The sequence below is a fragment of the Elephantulus edwardii genome, unplaced genomic scaffold (genome assembly GCF_000299155.1).
Source record: "Elephantulus edwardii isolate Elephantulus edwardi_28Jun2011 unplaced genomic scaffold, EleEdw1.0 scaffold00424, whole genome shotgun sequence".
Taxonomy (NCBI): domain Eukaryota; kingdom Metazoa; phylum Chordata; class Mammalia; order Macroscelidea; family Macroscelididae; genus Elephantulus; species Elephantulus edwardii.
Genome location: NW_006400174.1, coordinates 246,923 through 258,485, shown reverse-complemented (window position 1 = coordinate 258,485; position 11,563 = coordinate 246,923). Strand labels below are relative to the sequence as shown.

General features: G+C 41.5%; 1 pseudogene; it reads left to right on the top strand.

Annotated features, from left to right (window-relative positions):
* Positions 1 to 567: 567 nt before the first annotated feature.
* The window catches only part of LOC102853594, a 60,332-nt pseudogene continuing 49,336 nt past the window's right edge, over positions 568 to 11,563 (top strand).

Below are 11,563 nucleotides of genomic sequence, written 5' to 3'. Positions count from 1 at the left end.
TCTGAAGTTCTGTCTGACATATTTTGGGCATGTTGCAAGGAGTGACTCGTCCTTGGAGAGGGACATCATGTTTGGCAGAGTGGAGGGGCGGCGAAGGAGAGGAAGACCTTTGGTGAGATGGATCGATTCTGTGACTGGAGCGGTGGGAATAAGTGCATTTGAGATGGCTAAGTTGGCATAGGATAGAATGGCATTTAGGGCTCTTGTACATAGGGTCACTATGAGTCGCAAGCGACTCGAAGGCACATAACAACAACAACAAGAAGTCTGGACGTCATAATAACAGATTTACTAGATAATTTCTAGGTTATATCCTATCATACTTTTTGTGATTTCCTTTATAATGATATTTTATGGATTCAGAATATTTATGTCTCTGTTAGTATCTCTGAAAGGCAGATACCAGGAGGGCACTGAAAGAGATAAGCTTGGAATCCCAACTCTAGTTTGACCTTTCTATACACATAGTTCCTATTTCTTCAGTCCTTTCATCTCACCTGCCCTTCTGTGATTGTTGGGAGGGATGATACTGTCTGACTCAGAATATCCGTGATATTTTAGGAATCCATGACCTTCAAAGATGTAGCTATCTACTTCACCCAGGAAGAGTGGGCCCTGCTGGACACCGCCCAGAAAAACTTATTTAGAGATGTGATGATGGAAAACATCGATCATTTGATGTTTGTAGGTGAGTAGCTAAATATTTATCTACCTATTTATTTATCTTCCTGTCTGTCTATTCATCTGTCTATCCAGCCTGCCTGCCTAATTACCTCCCTCCCTACCTATCATCTCTCTTTCCCTCTGTCTGTATCTGTCTAGTCTGTCCATTCTTATTTGTCCATCTGTTCAACAAATGTCTAGAACAGCTTCCCTTTAGCTCACTTCAGTTTTGAACTGCAATCTTTTATATCAGGGATAACCATCTGAAAGACATTTGTTTATTTCTTTATTTGTGTTTCATTTGTCACCCTACTAACATGGAATCTTACTGAAAAAAATTTCTTGTTAGTTTTGCTACTTAAATTCAAAAAATTAATGCTGGGAACGTACTGCATGTATTTTGAATGGACACATAAATAGATTAAATATTTTAAAAATAATTATTATTCACTGAAGACTATTCTCAAGCTTCAGACCACAGTTGTAAAAATAATAGACATACTATTTTCCCACATAAACGGAAATTCTTTTGATGGAATTTGTTTGGTTTTTGTTCTTCAATTACAATTAACTGCAATAATGCCAGACACGAAACTCACTGTGTTGCAGTCCATTCTGACCCATCCTGCAGAGCTGAGTAGAACTGCCCACAGGTACATGTTTAAACTTTTCTTTTGGTTTTCGTAATAGGGGTCTTTTACAGTATTTGTCCTTTTGTGACTGACTTATGCCACTCAGTATAATGTACTCTAGATTCATCCATGTGATTTCAAGAATTCTTTGGTTTTTAATGTTGCATAGTACTCCCTTGTGTGAATATACTGCAGTTTTTAAACCATTCCCATAATTTCTGCTTCTTTGAAATTTCTGCTTCTCTGAAAATGTCTTAATTTCATCATCCTATTTGACCCATAGTTTTGCTGGATGTATAATTCTTGTAATCAGGGGTTATTTCCCAGAGTGTTATGTATCTCATTCTATTGCCTTCTTGCTTTCTGCTAAGAAATGAGAGCTTAATCTTTTCATTTGTCCTGTTTTGCCTGAGCTGTGTTTCCCATGCTTGCTTTGATTTTCAGTAACTTGATCAAAGTATGTCTCTTTTCTGTTTGGGATCTGTCTTGTTTGCGGTTATCTTAGCAAGTTAATGATAATTTTTCATAATATTTGGGAAGTTTTCCCAGCAAATTTTCAACCGGTTTCTCCGGGCTATTTTATTTTGTCTCTTCCTAATTCTAATAACTTGTAAGGTGATGTTTTCTATGGAATATAATGTATTATGTGGAACTTTTGGAGAAGTTCCACATATTTCTTAGACTTTCTTAGTTTTCCTTTGTTTCTGATTCTTATAACAAATTAATATTATAGGGTTTATCTTCCATCTCACTAATTTTGTGTGTATTTCTTTTTTATTCTTCTAGTGTGTGAGCTATTTCTGAGTTTTTCTTCATATTCTGAATCTGAATTTGTTAGTTTTGCCTAGGTTTGGATCTTCCATTAATGTGTTTTTTTTATCAGATTTTGCTTTTTTAAAATAATTCTAGAGTTTTGCCTAAGTTTTATTGCAGCTTCTTCAAATTTTTGCTCAATCTGATAAAGACACTTGATTGACCATCATTCTTTTGAATTCCTTACCAGGAAGTTCTAATAGCATTTCTTTCTATGAAAGTTTATTTCTGGTTTGTTTGGAGTTTTTTTTTGTTGTTGGGTTGTTTTTTAATTTTATTTCTTTATTGTGAAAAAATGTATGAGGATCCAAGGGGGTAAGAGTTGGGATCAGATGAGTGAGGATGGGCAGGGATGAAATGACAGGGCTGCACAATTTGGTGGGTGGAGGGAGTGGGTGAAGGAAATGAGAAAGATCCAGTGGGGACCAGCAGAGACAGGGTGAGCATAGTCCAAGGACAATTTTTTTTAAACAAAGAAATTGTATTATTCACTTGTGGGTTTCTCATTTGGCAATGTGGTGCAGACTTGCTGGCTTCTTCATGCTAAACAGGGGTGTTGATTAGTGAGACGGAAGACAAACCCTTCAATAGTAATTTGTTAGAAGAATCAGAAACAAAGGAAAACTGAGAAAGTGAAAGTTCCACATAATACATTATATTCCATAGAAAACATTAATCTTATATGTTACTAGAATTAGGAAGAGAAAACACCTTACTGGTAGTCCTGGGTTGAAGCTGAATGCCTTCTTTTTCTTTAGAAGATATTTTCCAGATGTTTACTGCCCTCTGAACTGCAAAGCGTTTGCCAAGGTGGGTCCAGTGGGGATGGCTGGCCGAATGAACCCTGAGGCTCTATCCTTTACTTCCTTAGCTGGTGGTTATGTTCACTTTTGTCTCTGGAGCTGGGCTCAGGGTCAGGTCTGGAGTAAAACCTCAATGTTAAGGTTACCTATATGAAAGGGAGCAAACTTAGAGAGAACAAACTTGTGAGTTATGAATAGAAGGGCTTTGGAGGTGTTACTTACAGGTGAACTGGGGGAGAAGGTGGAGCAAAGTGGCCTAGATAAAATTCCCTGTATACCCTAGGTAGTTTTCTCCACTGACCTGAAGGCTCTTCCCAGGGTTTGGACAGCACACCCAAAGGGCCTAATGGCTCTCCTCAGGGGCCCAATGGCTTATCCCAGGTCCCGGACAGCCCCCCTAGTTCCAGCGCAACCACCATTGCCCCTCCCCTCCACCAAGTGGTCAGACTGTAATTTGAAGTAGGCATCACTACTCTCCCTCTTTACAGTTGGAAAAGAAGCTTTGAGAGTGGTGAACAGACCCTCCCTAGGTCTAAACAGTTCTTGGCATCAGTAGTCAAGAGATCAAAAGATGTGATGTATTGAGGATATGTTGTTGTTATTAAGTGTCATCAAGTTGTAGACAATTCATAGTGATCCTTATCAATCGATTGTGCTGGTGATCTTCTTCTCTGGCCTGTTAAGAAAATCTTTTTCACTGACAGAGAGATACTTTTCTGTATCAGGTCCTTCACCTCCTGCAGCTCTGCCCCTCTCCTTCCTCTGTCCTTGTGCTGGGGGCCCATGGCTTGCCCGCTGTGCATGGCTCCACCATACTGGCCTTGGGGCCCAGTGCTTGCTGCCCAGTCTAGGCTAGGGGACGGACCCATGTGCCCTAGCCACGGCAGCTGCATGGGGTTGCGGCAGCATGGGCTTGGCGGCAGGCAGAGGGAGGAAGCAGGACCCATCCATGTTCCCCTGAGAATCCCTGTCCTCGTGATGGTGAGCTCCAGTCCATTCTAATGACCAGCAGTCAACTGCTTGGCCGTTTGGGCACATTTAAGTTGTGTGGCCTGCTTCAGTGCAGCCCGCTGGGCCTCCCGCTCACCATGCCGCATCTCCTGCCACTGCCATCTTGGTTCCAAAAGTCATCCCAGAACAAATCTGTTCTGTGGCAGTGGAGGCTCCACCGCACCAGCCTCGGCACCTGGTGCCTGCTGTCCATCCCAGGTCAGGGTATCCCTCAGGTCCGGCCACAGATGCCCCATGGAGCTGCGGTGTCAGTGTGGGCTCGGCAGTGGGGGGCTGGGAGCTGCAGGACTCACCCATTCTTCTTTGGAAATCTTTGGTCTCTTGATGTTGAACATTGATCCATATTGAAGACCAGTAATCAGCTGTTTAATTGTTACTTATCAATAAACAGAGGACTGTAGAGGGCCATGGTGGCCTGTTTCTATGTGCCTTGTTCCTGCAGCTCCTTACATTTTTTCCTCCACTGCCACCATCTTTGTTCCCCTATATCTGGTTTTGGTCACTTTTTTTATGCCATTTTGTTCTGGGTTTTTGGTGGGGTTTGAAGTTATCTCTTATCTCCAAGAGATTGTGAGGGTATTGTCTTCCTAGTCTTTCATCTCCTGTCTTCTGGTGGTGGTTTGTGTGCTGAACCCGCCCATAGCTGACCCTCTAGTGGGTTTTCAGAGGCAGTAAATTGCATCCAAGGAGATTGACCATCCTTTTCTCATGGAGGAGCTGGTGGATTCGAACAGCATGCCTTTGAGATGGCAGTGCAACTTTTTACCAGTAGACCACCAGAGACATTTTCTAGTTGTTGTTGTTGTTGTTAGGTGCTATCAAGTCAGGTACAGCTCAGAGCGACCCTGTGAACAGCCATCCTGAACCCTTCCTATCCTGTGCCATCCTTATCCTCTGTAACACACTAGAGCCCATTGCTGAAGTCATCACGCTAGTCCTTCTCTTTGGGGTCTTCCTCTCCTTGACTGACCCTCCATCTTTCCAAGCATGATGTCCCTTTCCAAGGAATAGCCTTGCCTAGCAACATGACCTAAGTATGAAAGATGTAGCTTTGCTATCTTTACCTCCAAGGAGCACTCTGGCTGTATTTTTTCTGACAAAATCTTTTGGCAGTCCATGGGATATTCAGTGCCCAATGTCAGCACCACATCTTAAGCCATCATTTCTTCTTCTGTCATTCTTATTCATTGTTCAGCTCTCAGATGCATACCAAATGTTTATAAAGATCATGGCTTGAATCAGACGCACCTTAGTCTTCAGGCTGGCAGTATTTTGGAGAGGTCCCTGACAGAGGACTTGCCCAGTACAATACATCTCCTGATCTCCCTACTGCTGGTACCAAACATGCTGATTGTGGATCCAAGCAAGATTAAGTCATTGACAACCACAGTCCTTTCTCCATCTGTCATGTTGGCCCAGTAGTGAGGACTTTGGTTTTCTTGATGTTACGATATAATCCATACCGAAGGCTATAGTTCTTGATCTTCTGCAGCAAGCATTTCAAGTCCTCTTTGCTTTCCGCAAGCAGTGTTGTGTCATCCACTTGGTACAGGTTGTTGATGAATCTTCCTCTGATCTTGATGCCACATTCCTCTTCATGGAGTCTGGCTTCATGAATTATTTGTTCAGCGTATGGATTTGGAGAGAGAATACAACCCTGATGCACACCTTTCTGACTTTAAAGCCATGCTGTGTTCCTCTGTTGGGACAATAGCTTTTTGATCTACGTATATATTTTGCATGAGCACAATTATATGTTCTGGATATGTGTTGCAAATTCTTACCTCACAGTCCTTTGGAGAGGGACAGCACAAGGGAGGAAGACCATTGATGAGACGGATTGATTCAGTGACAGGGTAATGAGAGTAGGTGTGTCAGAGACAGTAAGATTGGCACAGGGTTGAGCAGGGTTCAGGGCTGTTGTACATAAGGTCGCTATGAGTTACAGGTGGCTCAGTGGCACATAACTATGATATTGATGAACCTCATGAAGGAAGTCTGCTCAGGTGTGTGGCCTCCATTGAATATGTGTTTGGATTCTCTGGCAAAATTAGGGAGCTTTATGTCTGATCCTGTATCTGTCTTGGAGGGTGTGTTGGTGGCCCATTGGTAAGAAATTGCACTGTCAATCCAAAGGCACACTATAAGATTCTACCAGCTGCCCCTTGGGAGTAAGATGAGCAGTCTCTGCTTGTGTGATTTACTGTCTCTGAAAACCTGCTCGAGGGTCAGCTTTGTGTTGGTTCCAATTCGGCAGCACATAACAACAACATACCTGTCTTGGAACAAGTGCAATCTGAGTGCTCTTTATAGGCAAGGATGGGCCTCCCATATTTTGGGGATGTTCTCAGGCATAGTCCTTGAGAAGGACATCATGCTGGAAAAGGTTGGCGAGAGAAAGGAAGACCCTCAGTGAGATGGATTAACACAGTGGCTAACAGTGGGCTTGAGTATGATGGAGATGGTGATGTTGGTACCAGATAGGGCAAGATTCAGGTTTGATAGTTCATAGTGTTACTGAGTCTTAGTTGACTTAAAGGCACTTAACAACAACAGCAACATATCTGGCTCAGCAAGGTGGATTGACTCATTACCTGCAGCAGTGGGCTTGAGTATGTTGGGGATGGTGAGAATGCTGCAGGAGTTGGTAAGATTTCAGTCTCTTTTTTTTTTTTTTTTTAGATTTCAGTCTCTTGTGCATAGGGGGTTGCTATCAGTCTGGCTATCTGGCCCTTGATCTCTAGACTTGAACCAGTAGCCTGCTGTCCTTGCTGACTTTGAACTTGTTAGTTGAACCTGTCCCCCCACTTCCCAGTGATAACTTTTGGATTAATCTGCCTTTGAAGTCAGCAGCTTGAAACGCTGCCTTCCTCCTGATGACCTGGAATCATTAACCTCAGTCAACACCTTTCTCTTACGATCTAGCCTGCAGACCGACACTTGGCAACCTCTTCAGGCATGTGCGCTGTTTTCTAGAAATAAAGCTCTTTCTCTCACTGTATAATATATGTGTATACTATGTTGCTGTATACCATCAAGTCAGAAACAATCCATAGCTGACCTTCCAGCAGGTTTTCAGAAGCAGTTGCTCTCATGAGAGGAGCAGCTGGTAGATTCAACCCATGTGCCTTCAAGATTGGAGTGCAGCTTCTGACCACTAGGCTACCAAAGCTCCCTACAGTATATACGCACACACAAACACAGGACACATGGACATATATGTAAGTCTGTATACTTAATTGGTTTTGTTTCTCTAGAGAATCCAGCCTAGGATACCATGTGATATCTGTCTCCAGGAACTGGTGCCTCATGATAACACGTCCAAAGTATATGAGACAGTTCTCATCATCCTTACTTCTGAGAGCATTTGAACTGTATGAGTTTGTTTATTGTTTTCACAGTACATGGCATATTTAATATTCTTCACCAACACCATAAGTCAGATGCATTAGCTCTGCAGTTTGCCCACCTTGCACTATGGCACCCTACATATCACACAATTCAAAGTGCCATGGTTTCTATCTCACACACTTTAATACTTTAAAGAGGCATTTTGCTGCAGATTTGCCAAATTCTTATCTGCTGCTGCCATCGCTCTTGATTCAGGATCCAAAAAAGTGAAATCTTGGACAGCTTTCTTTTGTTGAAATCTTTTGTTCATCATGAAGATTATTGGTTAGTTGTGAGAATTTTTGTTTCAGGTTGATGTAATCCATACTGAAGGTCCTATTGGTTATTGGTTAGTTGTGAGAATTTTTGTTTCAGGTTGAGGTAATCCATACTGAAGGTCCTATTTTCCTCGGTAGAAGGCATGTTAATGCACTCTCCAGATTCTGAAGCCAGATTCTTCATATGGTCCTGCTTCTCAGAATAGTTGTTTAGCATATAGATTGTGTAAGTATGGTGAAAGAATATAACCCCCATGCACACTTTCCCCCTCTTTAAGCTTGTATAATGTCTCATTGTTCTGTTGCAACAACTGCTCTTTGATCTTTGTATCATTTTGCCTATACACTATTATGTTTTCTGATTCTTGTTCTTTACGTTGTTATACATAATCTCTGATCCACACTACCCAATGCCTTTCAATAATCATTAAAACAGGTTTTATGCACACCCATGTTTATCGCAGCTCTGTTCACAATAGCAAGGAGTTGGAAACAACCCAGGTGCCCATCAACAAACGAATGGATAGAGAAGCTGTGGTATATTCACACAATGGAATACTATGCTGCATTGAAAAACAAGGAACTTGTGCAATATTATTCAAAATGGGTGAACCTGGAGGACATTATGCTGAGTGAAATATCTCAGTCGCAAAAGGACAAGTATTGCATGGTGCCACTGCTGTAAAATGGGACTGATATCAGACTGGGGGTAAGACTGAGAAAAACTGGATAAATTGTGTATACTGCACTGAAACAGATGAGGGACTGAATAATTTAAAAGTGATGTATGATAGGGTATTATGGTTATCACAAGAGTCCACAATTAAGGTTGTATAGTGGAATGTACTTTGGGTGGTGGGAGGGGTGCTGGGGGATTGTGTACCAAGGAGGGAGTCTTTCTTTTGCTTTTGAAAGAGAGGAGCGAACTGGGGAGCCGGGGGAGAGGGCTGGGCGGGTAGAGAAGTGCAGCAATGAATGAATGTAAATCCAAATTCTCTGTAAATGTTCATTAAAATTATTAATAAATAAATAAAATATAAAACAAAACAAAACAAAAACCAGGTTGTAATAGCCAAGCTACATGTGCTATCAGTAGGACTGTCCCTCATTCTTTGTCCTCTTCTGGAAACAGCTTGTGTTACAGGCATTTCCTTGTCAGTATATTGCTCCATCTGTGTAAGGATTATCTCTTTTACTTGTGTGCAGTGCTAATGATATTATTTAGTAGTTTCTGTGTTCTTTTGCATTACCTTTCTTTGGAATAGGCCCAAATGTGGATCTCTTCCAGTTTGTTCGCAGGTAGCTCTTTTCTAGATTTTTTAGCATGAACAGGTAAGAACCTGTAACACTACATCTATTTTTAGAAAGATCTCAATCAGTAATCTATCAGTTTTAAGATGGAAATTGTTGTACTTTTTTATCAGTGCTTCAGTACAGCATGGACTTCTTCCTTCAGTCCTGTCATTTCTTAATCTACTTCTTCCTGAAATAGTTGAACATCAGTTTATTGCTTTTGGTACTGTGATTCTATACTCCTTCCATCTTCTGATGCTTCCTGTATCACTTAGTGTTTTGCCCATTGAATCCTTCAGTACTGCATCTGTTAATTGAAACTAGTCAATTGGTATCTCATCGATTCCTGGGGCATTATTTTTTGCCAGTGCCTTCAATGCAGCTTCTACTTTCTCCTTCATTACCATTGGCTCCTGTTCATATGGTATTTCCTGGAATTTTTCATTGTCAGTCAGTTCTTTCTGGTTCAGTGACTCTGTGTATTCCCTCCATCTTCTTTTAATGCTGTCTGGGTCATTCAGTATTTCCCATAGCATCATTCAGTATTGCAACATGGGGCTTAAATTTGTTTTTCAGTTCTTTCAGCTTGAGAAATGTAAAGCAAGTTCTTCCCTTTTTATTCTCCAATTTCAGCTCTGCACATTCCTTTAAAATACTTCGCTTTGTCCTCCCAGGCGGCCCTTTGATATTGTCTGTTCAGCTCTTTCACTTTGACATGTTTTCCTTTCATTTTGGCTAGAGGGAAAAAAAAATAAATGTGTTTATCAAAACATTTTCATCCAGAGAGGAAATAACCTGCAAATTTAGTAAGTTTTTGAAACAGTGTATGTCACTCTAGTGGCCGAGTGTCAAGAAGCTGTGCTGTTTCACTGAACAGTTCAAACTTAAAAAAAAAACACCCCAAAAACAACAGCCTTCAACCCAGTTATGATATGGCAAGGGAAAAGAAGATTTTATTGAAAGAGTGAACAACCTACTGGCTGGGATAATGTCTTTGATAACCATTTTTCTGACAAGGACTTAAAATACAGAATACATATTAAAAATGTCTATAACTCAACAGCAAAAAAAGATAAACGACCCCTCCAAACATTGGGCAAGAGGTATGAACCAAAGAAGGTATTAAAGCAGCCAGTGAGCACATTAAAATTCATTATCATTAGCTATTCACACTCAGTTCACTGCCATCAACTGCTCTGACTCAACAGTGACCCTCCTGAAGCTGTAAGCCTGTCTTCTGCAGAGCTCCTGGTGAATTTGAACCTCCGGAGACACACAGCCTTTGGGTTAGCAGTGCAGCCAGTGCTGTCTCCACCGCCCGCCAAAGCCTCCCTCATTAGGCAATGTGGAGATGCAAATTAAAACTACCGTGAATGCCACCTTACTCATGCTAGAATGACTATCATTTAAAAACAAAACACTGGATAGAAAGTGGGGATCTTGGAATCTTTGTGCTGGTAGGACTATGAAATGGTGTAACCATCGTGGAAAACAGTACTGCTCTTCTTGAGAAAACTGTTGATGGTGTTATGTACCATCAAGTTGGAACCAAGCCATAACTGTGACCCTCTAGCAGGTGGCAGGCCGTGATGGGAGGAGACTGCCCATCTTTCTCCCACAGAGCAGCTGGTGGATTCATTCCACATGCCTTTGGGTTGGTAGCATAGCTTCTTACCATTAGGCCACCTAACTCTCTACTGGGGATTAAAAAAAATAGATATGTACCATATGGCCCAGCATAACAGACATGTACACAACTATTCATGGTACTAAAGATGGGGGAAAGCCCAGACAAGCCAAGTGTCCATTGTTGTTGTGTACCATACAGTTGCAACCAACCCATAGCTGACCCTCTGTCGGGTTTTCAGAGGCACTTAATTGCATGGGAGGAGATTGCCTGTCCTTCTTCCATGGAGTGGTTGGTGACCTCCTACAGCGTGCCTTCAGGATTGCAGTGCAGCTTCTCACCACTAGGCCACCAGAGCTACCTTTAGCAAATGAATGAATAAACCAAATGCAGTACATTCATGAAGTGGAAGTAGGAGTAAATAAATGCTGAAGGATTAATCAGTTGTGAAATGGCAAGTTCTGTATGAACTCACTTAATGTGATATGACAAGAATAGGTAAATAGAGAACTATGATTATTGGTGCTAACCATGGGTGAAAGAGAGGAAAGAAGTAATCCACTTGCTTATCTCTTCTCACTGCCATCGAATCAGATCTGACTCATAATTGGCCTTCCAGCAGGTTCTTAGCAGCTGTAAATTGCATAGGAGAAGTTGCGTGTCTTTCTCCTGAGGAGCTCCTGGTGGATTCACACTGGAGAGTGTCGCTGTTGGGTTAGCAGTATAACTCCTTAGGATTCCAGTCTGTTTGGGGTTGCCCAGTTAACTCAAAAGCCACATTTCCAGCACCCACCAGCACCCTCTCAGGATGAAAGATAACTTGTTAAATGTAAGTAATGTAATAAAAGTATTATCACTGAGCTCATCAGTAGTTCTTAGGGAACAATAAATAGATTTATTGTCCTGAGAATATCTTTAAACCTTTATCTGAAATTATTCTATGATGTTATCTTTAAACCATTTTAGTTTAGTTAGTAAGAATGATTGTGTGTTGAATTTCCTATGTTGTTGTTGTTATGTGCCACCAAGTCGCTTAAGACTCATAGCGACCCT